Raw genomic sequence first — 10,821 nt, forward strand, 5'->3', positions numbered from 1 at the left:
CCAGGAGGTGGGGTTGGAAGAGGCCAGGCAGCGTAGCGTGGATTCCATCTTCTGGTTGGCTCTCTCCGCCTGACCATTAGATTGGGGGTGAAACCCAGATGTGAGACTGACTGTAGCTCCAATGGCCAAACAGAAGGACTTCCAGACAGCAGAGGTAAACTGAGGGCCACGGTGGAAACGATATCACTGGGCAAACCGTGGACCCTGAAAACCTCCCCTAACCAGGATCTCGGACGTCTCCGAGGCAGAGGGAAGCTTGGCAATTGGCACAAAGTGGGCGAACTTGCTGAATCTGTCCACGATAGTCAGAGCGACCGTGTTCCCCTCGGAGCGGGCAACCCAGTGACAAAGTCCAGGGCCAGATGCGACCATGGTGCGCGGGGAATAGGAAGGTGAAGTAGTCCAGAGCTGGGCCGATTGGTACTCTTATTCTGCGCACCACTGGACAGGCAGCAACATAACCCCGAGTATCCTCGGCCATGGCAGGCCACCAAAAACGTCTGCGAAGAAACGCCATCGTCCGAGCCACGCCAGGGTGACAAGCCATCTTGCTGGCGTGGGACCATTTGAGGACCGCGGGGCGAACCGACTCAGGCACAAACAACCGACCGGGTGGACCGTTACGGGGACCGGGCTGCGTCGAAGGGCCGCCATCACCTCCTCCTCAATCTTCCACCTAACAGCTCCCACGGCGCAGTTCCGGGGGAGAATTGTCTCGGTCTTGGACCCACTCTCCTCCGTCTTGGAGAACATCCAGACAAGGCGTCCGCCTTGCCGTTCTTAGATCCAGGTCGGAACGTCAGGGAAAAAATTGAATCGTCCGAAAAACAACGACCACCTGGCCTGACCGGGAGTTGAGGCGTCTAGCGATTGCACGTAAGCAAGATTCTTGTGGTCAGTCCAGACAATAAACGGTTGCTCCGCCCCCTCCAACCAGTGGCGCCACTCCTCCAAGGCAAGTTTCACCGCGAAGCTCCCGGTTACCCACATCGTAATTCCTCTCCGCAGGCGAAAGGCGGACGCGAGTAGTAGGCGCAGGGATGGAGTTTACTGTCCGTGGAGCATCGCTGCGACAGGATGGCGCCAACTCCCACATCAGACGCGTCCACTTCAACGACGAACTGACGGGCCGTGTCCGGTTGAGAGAGAATCGTGCGTTGGTGAATCGCCTCTTCAAATCCAGAAACGCCGATCCGCCTCCGGATTCCACTTGAAGCTCCTGATACTGGAAGTCAAGGCAGTTAACGGAGCGGCCACACGGCTGTAATCCCGGATGAATCTGCGGTAGAAATTCGCAAACCCCAAAAAATCTCTGGAGCTGCAATCTCGTACCGGGCTGGGCCCATTCCAGAACCGGCTCTAACCTTCTCCTGGTCCATCCTAATCTCTCCCCTGGAGATGATGTACCCGAGAAAGGATGTTGTGTGGGCGTGAAACTCGCACTTCTCGGCCTTCCGAACAGGCGATTCTCCAACAATCGCTGCAGAACCTGCCGGACATGCTGGACGGTTGGTCGGAAGGTTCCTTCGAGAAGATCAGAATGTCATCCAGATAAACAAACACAAAGAGACCGATCATGTCTCTCAGGACGTCGTTCACCATACTCTGGAATACCGCTGGAGCATTGGTCAGTCAAAACGGCATCACCTGATACTCGGCGACCCATCGCGTGTTGAAACCCGTCAACCACTCGTCTCCCTCTCTGATCCGGACCATGTGATACGCATTGCGTGGTCTAGCTTGGTGAACACCGTAGCACCCTGTAAGGGAGTCGAAGGCAGAACTCATCAAGGGCAGGGGATACTTGTTCTTGACCGTGATGTCATTCAACCCCCGATAATCAATACACGGTCGAAGAGAGCCATCCTTCTTACCCACAAAGAAGAATCCTCCCCCAGGGGGTGATGACGAGGGACGAACGAGACCAGCCGCTAGGGACTCCTTGATGTAGGTCTCCAAAGCCTCACGTTCAGGTCGGGAGATACTGTATAACCTTCCCTTGGGGTAGACAGCTCCAGGGAACAGGTTGATGGCACAATCATATGGTCGGTGGGGGAGGGAGTGACAGAGCCTTCTGCTTACTGAACACTTCCCCCAAATCGGTGATATGTCTCGGGAACCAGGGACAAATCTGGGGGTTTAGCCTCAACCACCTGACTGGGAACCGAATGGGGACAGGCAGTCTTGAGACAGTTAGCATGACAATCAAGGCTCCAACTCGTTACCTTGCCCGTCACCCAATCGAACGTGGGATTGTGTTCCTTCAGCCAGGGGTATCCAAGGACCAGAGGAACATGGGAAGGCGGCAGAATGAAGAATGAAATCATCTCCGAATGATTCCCCGACAACAGCATCTTAACGGTTCAGTCCTCATCGTGATACGTGCCAGACTACTGCCGTTCAGAGTGGTCGCTTAATGGCTTCCGGCAATTGCTCCTTGGAAAGCCCCAGCTGTTCCACCAACTCGGCATCAAGAAAGCTTCCGTCGGCACCTGAATCGACAAGCGTTAATCGCTAAGCTCTGATTCCTGTTCACAAGGGTAGCCGAAACGGGGGTCTGACAGAGGTACTGAGAGGTTGAAACTGGCTCGCTAAAAGTCCTCCCAACTTTAGCGAGCCGGGCAGTTTGACGACCGCCGGGAACAAGTGGAGATGTAATGTCGAGCTACCACAGTAGAGGCAACAGTTGGTCTTACGTCTATGTTGACGCTCCTCCTTGGTTAACCCGTGCCGCCCCACTTGCATGGGTTCAGAATCGGGAGAGAGAACCTCTCCACTAATCCTTTGTGGTGGAGAATGATCGACGTGTTCTGGTCCACCACCCGACCCGACTGGGAACTGAGAAGCTGATCGATTGGACCGGACCCCATTGCTTCTCCTCCTTCGCTCTCGGACTCGATTATCCACCCGAATAGACAAGGCTACCAAGCTGTCCAGGTCACTAGGCTCCGGATAGGAGATCAACTCATCCTTGAGCTGCTCCGACAGACCCTGGTAAAGGCCGCTTGCAGAGACTCCTCATTCCACCCACTCTCTCCACAGCCAACGTCTTGAACTCGATCACGAAGTCGGCCACGCTGCGAGTTCCTTGGCGAAGCGAAAACAGGCGCCTAGCTGCGTCCCTCCCACGGACGGAATGGTCGAAGAGCTTCCCTCATCTCGGCCGTGAACCCCTGGTATGAAGCCATGCAGGATCCTGTCGTTCCCAAACGGCTGAAGCCCACTCCAGCGCTCGACCACGCAGCAACTCAATCAAAGGCTATCCTAGCCTTGTCTGTGGCATAAGAGTAGGGCTGTAGATCGAACACTAATCCACACTGCATAAGGAAGGAACGGCATCTTCCCAGCTCCCCCTCATATTTATCCGGCGTCGGAACCTTGGGCTCACGGAAGGACACAGCTCCAGAAGCGGCAGGCGAGATGGGTGAAACCGGTAGTGGATCCTCCACCGGAAACTCGCGTTGGTTCTGGACCTCCGTCAGACCGGTAGAAAGGTTCCGAACTGACACGCGATCTCCTGTAGTGCCGTGCTATGTTGTCCCAACATCTTCTCCTGATGGGAAATGGCATGGCGAACAGAGTCCAGATCCGCTGGGTTCATTAATGGCCGGATCGTTCTGTCACGGTTCCCTAAGACAGAACCCAAAGCAGACCAGGACAAGGAGAGTTGAACGAAGGTGAGGGTTTATTACAGATTCAAAGGTGCAGAATAATCCAGGAGACGGAGCGGGTGGCGGAGATGAGTAGGTGGAGGTGAAGTGGCAGATTAAACGATGGCACGGCAGGGGTTGGGTGAAGGTTCGGGAGAATGATGTTAATGGCTGCCCATCCGGCAGGGAATGGATGTTAGACCAGAGCCTAAGAAGGTGATGATCAGGACCAGGTGTGCAGATTGCTGATGGGATGCAGGTGCGGAAATCAAGAGAGCTCCCCGGAGCGTTCCAGCACCCTCGGGAAACTGGAGATCACGAGCAGAACAACTAGACCACAGACAGGACCCGACTCAGACTGCGGGATCGTACATTATCATTGTGTAGTAACTACAGGGTGAATCCATCCACAGTTTTCTGCTATCACAGCCATTCAACTCCGTAACTGTTTTAAAGTCACCATTCCCTGAGGGGTTTACTTCCTCCCCGGCAACTGAGTTAGGAAGGATGCATGTATCTTTGTAGTGACTGGGATTATTGATACACCATCCAAAGTGTAATTAATAAATTCACTGTGGTCAAAGGGATATTCAATGTTTGCTTTTTTTATACCAATAGGCACCCTTCTTTGCGAGGCATTGGAAAACCTCCCTGGTCTTTGTGGTTGAATCTGTGTTTGAAATTCACTGCTCGACTGAGGGACCTTACAGATAATTGTATGTGTGGGGTACAGAGACTTATTATGTGACTTGTTAAGCACATTTTTATGCCTGAACTTATCAAGGCTTGCCATAACAAAGGGGTTGAATACATTTCAGCTTTTCATTTGTAATTAATTTGTAAAAATGTTGACAAACATAATTCCACTTTGACATAATGGGGTATTGTGTGTAAGCCAGTGGCCATTTTAAATTCAGGCTGTAACACAACAAAATGTAGAAAGAGTCAAGGGGTGTGAATACTTTCTGAAGGCACTGTATATATATCATTTATTTACAAGTCCACAAATCGATGGACAAATCGCAGATTGCGCCTTTAATGAACAAAACCTGAAGTGGAGATACACTTAAGCTGCTTTTATGCAGCCAACACATAGATCCAGCTGCCAATCAAGCCGGTGCTACATGGTGGGTAAAGAGTGGGCAATAATAACATTTGAGTGCATTAACACAGTGAATTGGCTCCATTAGAGAAACCCTCGTCCATGTCTCGAGAACACACTTACCTCCCCCGTTTGGCGGTCGGTGACACCTTGCCAGGAGAGATAGAGATAGAGTGAGAGGAGAGAGAGCGAGAGAGGGGGGAGGAGAGACAGAGCGAGAGAGAGAGATAGAGTGAGAGGAGAGAGAGCGAGAGAGGGGGGAGAGAGATGGGCTAGTGTGTACTGTATGAATCTGTACAGACTGGAATTTGTTAAATGAAGCATAAAAAATGCATAATTCTTGTGCTTGTAAGAATACACATTTAGATTAATTTATTCAACAATACAATGTTAGCTGTGTGATGTCTCAAATGCTTTACATTTTTAACTAGGGTTATCTTACCTCATGCAGCTTACATTCTGTCTGGCATAATACAGCTCTTTTGGAGTCAGATATGCTGTGATCGCTGTGCTCTCTGAAGGATAAAAATTCATTATGCACACACACACACACACACACACACACACACACACACACACACACACACACACACACACACACACACACACACACACACACACACACACACACACACACACACACACACACACACACACACACACACACATACACACACACACACCACCCCCATACACAGAGATGTCTAAAAAGCCTGCTCATCTATAATACATACACCATGCTTTCCCTTCGAACAATAAACTCAGTACCCTCCCTCTTTCTCACATCTCCATTGAAAATTCTTCTTAGTCCAGGGCTAAGATTTGTTTTTGTTTAATGTCCAAATCATCTTAAAGTTACTTTATTGAGCTACACATTCAATTTTAGACACTAGATAAATAGATTTCTAGATGTCTTTCTTTCACTCAGGTGAGACAATACCACCTACTGCAGAGATTCAGATCAGATCTGAAGTGGGTGAAAGAAGGCCTCATATAATTCCATCTACATCCTCTAAAACCCACAGCAAAACGAAGGCCATTTTCTTAATTTCTCTTTCAACATGGTTGAACACCCCACCGCAATTAATTGGCTTTGGCCTGTAGCTTAAGAGGAAAATACACTGGCAACACTGCCTTGGTTAAAAGCACCAGGCGTTGCTAAGACAAAGCTCTCAGTCCCTCCCACGCCACACGGCAGAGGCTCTATGGAGTTGATTGGTGCAGGTCGCTGATTATGAGTGAATGGGAGTGACTGGGTGTTAATGGCTTATGAAGGTGAATTCAGAGACTTGTCATATTCTCATCGGGATGCCGACTTGAAAAAGCAACGCCAGAGAGAGGAAGGAGTGTGCTCAGCCCATAGTGACATCTACACAGCTACCAGCAAGAGGTAACGTTCCAAGAAGATAATGTTGTTGGTTGGCACAATCTTTCCCCCCACTGAGTGCTAGGATTCTACTTAATTCCATCATTATTTTAAATTAGTGTAGCGTGGACAGCATTGCACTGTGACAGCCAAGACAAGAAGTAACCAGTTAGTTTTGTCACAGTATCTCTATCCCTATCCATATGCTTCCAAATAGCATGATATAATCTATTGTAGACATCTCTACGCTCCGACTACGCTACACACACTTCAGCGTGTATGCTTGACACACACATGCGTTTCGGCACACTACGCACGCACGACGCTGCACATACGCTCTAATCTATTCAGGAAATATGATTATACGATTATATGGGTGTACTGATCTCCGGCGTTCTTATATCAGAATAATTTATGTAAGACGGAGAATTAGTCATTCCTCGGTTGCTGTTAGGAGGAGAGGAATCGTAATAACACACCGGCTATGCAAAACACAGACAAAGAATCCTAATGAAAGATAAGTCTCTCCGATGCACTTTCCATGTGCCACTCCTTTTGTCTCGCTAGCCCAGGGCAGAAAGTGATTAAGTAGGAGTCATAATTCTTTGGATCTGTAATTGTAGCCTTTGGATTCCTCTGGAGGTGTGTGTGTGTGTGTGTGTGTGTGTGTGTGTGTGTATGTGCGTGTGCGTGCATGCGTGTTTGAGAGTACAGTCTCTGTTGCTGTGTTTCTGGCTCCAGGCTTTCTCATGTCTCTGTTGAGGTTTTTCCAGTCCAGTACTTTATGAGGGAAAAGAGAGATGTAACAAGAGGCTTTCACTTCCAATACCATTAATTAAAACATTAGTGAGGGGATTTGCAGCCTAAGGATCTTCTTTTGTCTTTGTGGTACAGTAGAAGTTAATTCAAAGGGCAGCTTGCTTTTCCAGTCGTTATGTGGCACAAACTGTAATGATGCATTGGAGGCAGCATATGTTTGCTAGCACTGTGAATAAGTTAATTGTTTCGCCCCACAGTTAGCCATGTATGTAATGTTAGCTAGCAAGCTAGAGTAATTTAGTTTGTTAGTTTATATTACACTAGATATCAAGCTAGCACATTAGTTAGTTGACGTTCGCTAGCTAAAGTTATTTACAGCTAGTTAGAAACCGCTCCTACACTCTTTTTCTAGGCAACCGTAACGCAGTCATATCAAAAACATCCAGTTGTCTTTACATTGTTGTGTTTACATTTCATCCATTGTGACGAAATCCTCTTTCCATGCATATCATGATTTCTTGCTGCTACTTGTGTTGTCATGCTGTTCCGGTTTATTGAAGTCAGTAGCCTACTGCTCACGTGTTTGAGGTTCCAATGTTGACACTGATTGCGCCCCAAATGGAACCATATTCCCTATATAGTACATTACTTTTTATCAAAAGGGTACCATTTGGGAAGCAGACACTGTTTTTGAATGGTGACCTTAGTTGATCCGCTGTGTCCCAGATGTCTGATCCTTTGAGGGTTTTACTATGGGCCTTTTGTTAATAACCCCCCTACTACAAAACACACAACACACACACACGCAGAGGGTGATTAACAATACAGATACATTTAGGAGTGTCAGGAATTTCTGGAGGAATAAAACCAGCCCAGGGGACAGCTAAATTTTGTGCGTGTTTGTGTGTGTGAGTATGAGTATTAATGAGTGTGAGCATGTCAGTGTGTTTGTGCGTATGTGTATGTGGGCACACTTGTGCGTGTCTTTGTGTGTGTGCGCTTGTGAGTGTGTGTGTGTGTCTGTGTGTGTGTGTGTGTGTGTAGTATTTATGTTTAAGAGCTAAATGGACAGACAGGGGTAATGGGGAGAGGATTACAGTAACACCTAGCAGTGTTGTAAATGTAGATGGAAGGCCTCTGGATTTCTAATTATGAATGGAGAATAATCCCTTGCTTGCTGTGTATCTGTGTGTGTCTGTGTTTTTTTATTTTACCAGGCAAGTCAGTTAAGAACAAATTCTTATTTACAATGACGGCCTACACCGGCCAAACCCGGACGACGCTGGGCCAATTGTGCGCCGCCCTATGGGACTCCCAATCACGGCCGGTTGTGATACAGCCTGGAATCGAACCAGGGGGTCTGTAGTGACGCCTCAAGCACTGAGATGCAGTGCCTTAGACCGCTGCACCGTGTGTGTGTGTGTGTGTGTGAGAGAGAGTTTGTGATGCTTTAGGGAGCTGGAATGTAAGTGATCAGTGTCTGTAGTAGTATTTCAGTGACCAGATGTGTATGTGTATTCAGACTTACCTTAAACTAAACCTGTATGCATCTCAATAGAAGGATATGCATTGTTAGGCTTGGTTCTTTTGGTGGGGGTTGAACTCATAATTGTGTTTCTGTTGGTAACACTGCAGGACATTATGCTATGGTTTGTAATGTGTTTATGTTATACAGTGGGGAGAACAAGTATTTGATACACTGCAGATTTTGCAGGTTTTCCTACTTACAAAGCATGTAGTGGTCTGTAATTTTTATCATAGGTACACTTCAACTGTGAGAGACGGAATCTAAAACAAAAATCTAGAAAATTGATTTGTATGATTTTTAAGTAATTAATTTGCATTTTATTGCATGACATAAGTATTTGATACATCAGAAAAGCAGAACTTAATATTTGGTACAGAAACCTTTGTTTGCAATTACAGTGATCATACGTTTCCTGTAGGTCTTGACCAGGTTTGCACACACTGCAGCAGGGATTTTGGCCCACTCCTCCATACAGACCTTCTCCAGATCCTTCAGGTTTCGGGGCTGTCTGCTGGGAAGTACGGACATTCAGCTCCCTCCAAAGATTTTTCTATTGAGTTTAGGTCTGGAGACTGGCTAGGCCACTCCAGGACCTTGAGATGCTTCTTACGGAGCCATTCCCCCTTAGTTGCCCTGGCTGTGTGTTTCAGGTCAATGTCATGCTGGAAGACCCAGCCACGACCCATCTTCAATGCTCTTACTGAGGGAAGGAGGTTGTTGGCCAAGATCTGCGCAATATATGGCCCCATCCATCCTTCCCTCAATACGGTTGCAGTCGTCCTGTCCCCTTTGCAGAAAAGCATCCCCAAAGAATAATGTTTCCACCTCCATGCTTCATGGATGGGATGGTGTTCTTGGGGTTGTACTCATCCTTCTTCTTCCTCCAAACACGGCCAGTGGAGTTTAGACCAAAAGCTATATTTTTTGTCTCATCAGACCACATGACCTTCTCTCATTCCTCCCTCTGGATCATCCAGATGGTCATTGGCAAACTTCAGACGGGGCCTGGACAGGCGCTGTCTTGAGCAGGGGGACTCTTGCGTGCGCTGCAGGATTTTAATCCATGACGGCGTAGTGTGTTACTAATGGTTTTCTTTGAGACTGTGGTCCCAGCTCTCTTCAGGTCATTGCCCAGGTCCTGCCGTGTAGTTCTGGGCTGATCCCTCTACTTCCTCATGATCATTGATGCCCCACGAGGTGAGATCTTGCATGGAGCCCCAGACCGAGAGGTGATTGACCGTCATCTTGAACTTCTTCCATTTTCTAATAATTGCGCCCAACAGTTGTTGCCTTCTCACCAAGCTGCTTGCCTATTATCATGTAGCCCATCCCAGCCTTGTGCAGGTCTACAATTTTATCCCTGATGTCCTTACACAGCTCTCTGGTCTTGGCCATTGTGGAGAGGTTGGAGTCTGTTTGATTGAGTGTGTGGACAGGTGTCTTTTATACAGGTAACGAGTTCAAACAGGTGCAGTTAATACAGGTAATGAGTGGAGAACAGGAGGGCTTCTTAAAGAAAAACTAACAGGTCTGTGAGAGCCGGAATTCTTACTGGTTGGTAGGTGATCAAATACTTATGTCATGCAATAAAATGCAATTAATTACTTAAAAATCATACAATGTGATTTTCTGGATTTTTGTTTTAGATTCCGTCTCTCACAGTTGAAGTGTACCTATGATAAAAATTACAGACCTCTACATGCTTTGTAAGTAGGAAAACCTGCAAAATTGGCAGTGTATCAAATACTTGTTCTCCCCACTGTAACCATTCTGTAAGTAATTTGAAGAGAGGGAGAGGGAGAGGGAGAGGGAGGGAGAGGGAGAGGGAGAGGGAGGGAGAGGGAGAGGGAGAGGGAGAGGGAGAGGGGAGAGAGGGAGAGGGAGGGAGGGAGAGGGGAGGGAGGGAGAGGGAGGGGAGAGGGGGGAGTGGGAGTGGGAGAGGAAGGGAGAGAGGGAGAGAGAAGGAGAAGGAGAGGAGAGGGGGGAGAGAGAGGAAGGAGAGGGGGAGCGAGAGGAGAAGGAGAGAGAGGAGGGGGAGGGAGAGAGAGAGGGAGGCTGAGAGGGAGAAGGGGATGGAGAGGGGGGGAGAAGGAGAGGGAGAAGGGAGTTAGAGGGGGAGGGAGAGGTAGAAGGAGAAGGGGAGAGGGAGGAGAAGGAGAGGGAGAAGGAGCGGCAGAGGGGGAGGGAAAGGGAGATGGAGAGGGAGATGGAGAGGGAGAGGGAGAGGGAGAAGTAAAGGGAGAGAGGGAGAGGGAGAGGGAGGGAGGGAGAGGGAGGGGGAGAGGGGGGAGTGGGAGTGGGAGAGGGAAGGAGAGAGGAGGAGAGAGAGGGAGAAGGAGAGGAGAGGGGGAGAGAGAGGAAGGAGAGGGGGAGCGAGAGGAGAAGGAGAGAGAGGAGGGGGAGGGGGAGAGAGAGA

This window comes from Coregonus clupeaformis, chromosome 15, assembly GCF_020615455.1.
Source record: "Coregonus clupeaformis isolate EN_2021a chromosome 15, ASM2061545v1, whole genome shotgun sequence".
In the NCBI taxonomy this organism is placed as follows: Eukaryota; Metazoa; Chordata; class Actinopteri; order Salmoniformes; family Salmonidae; genus Coregonus; species Coregonus clupeaformis.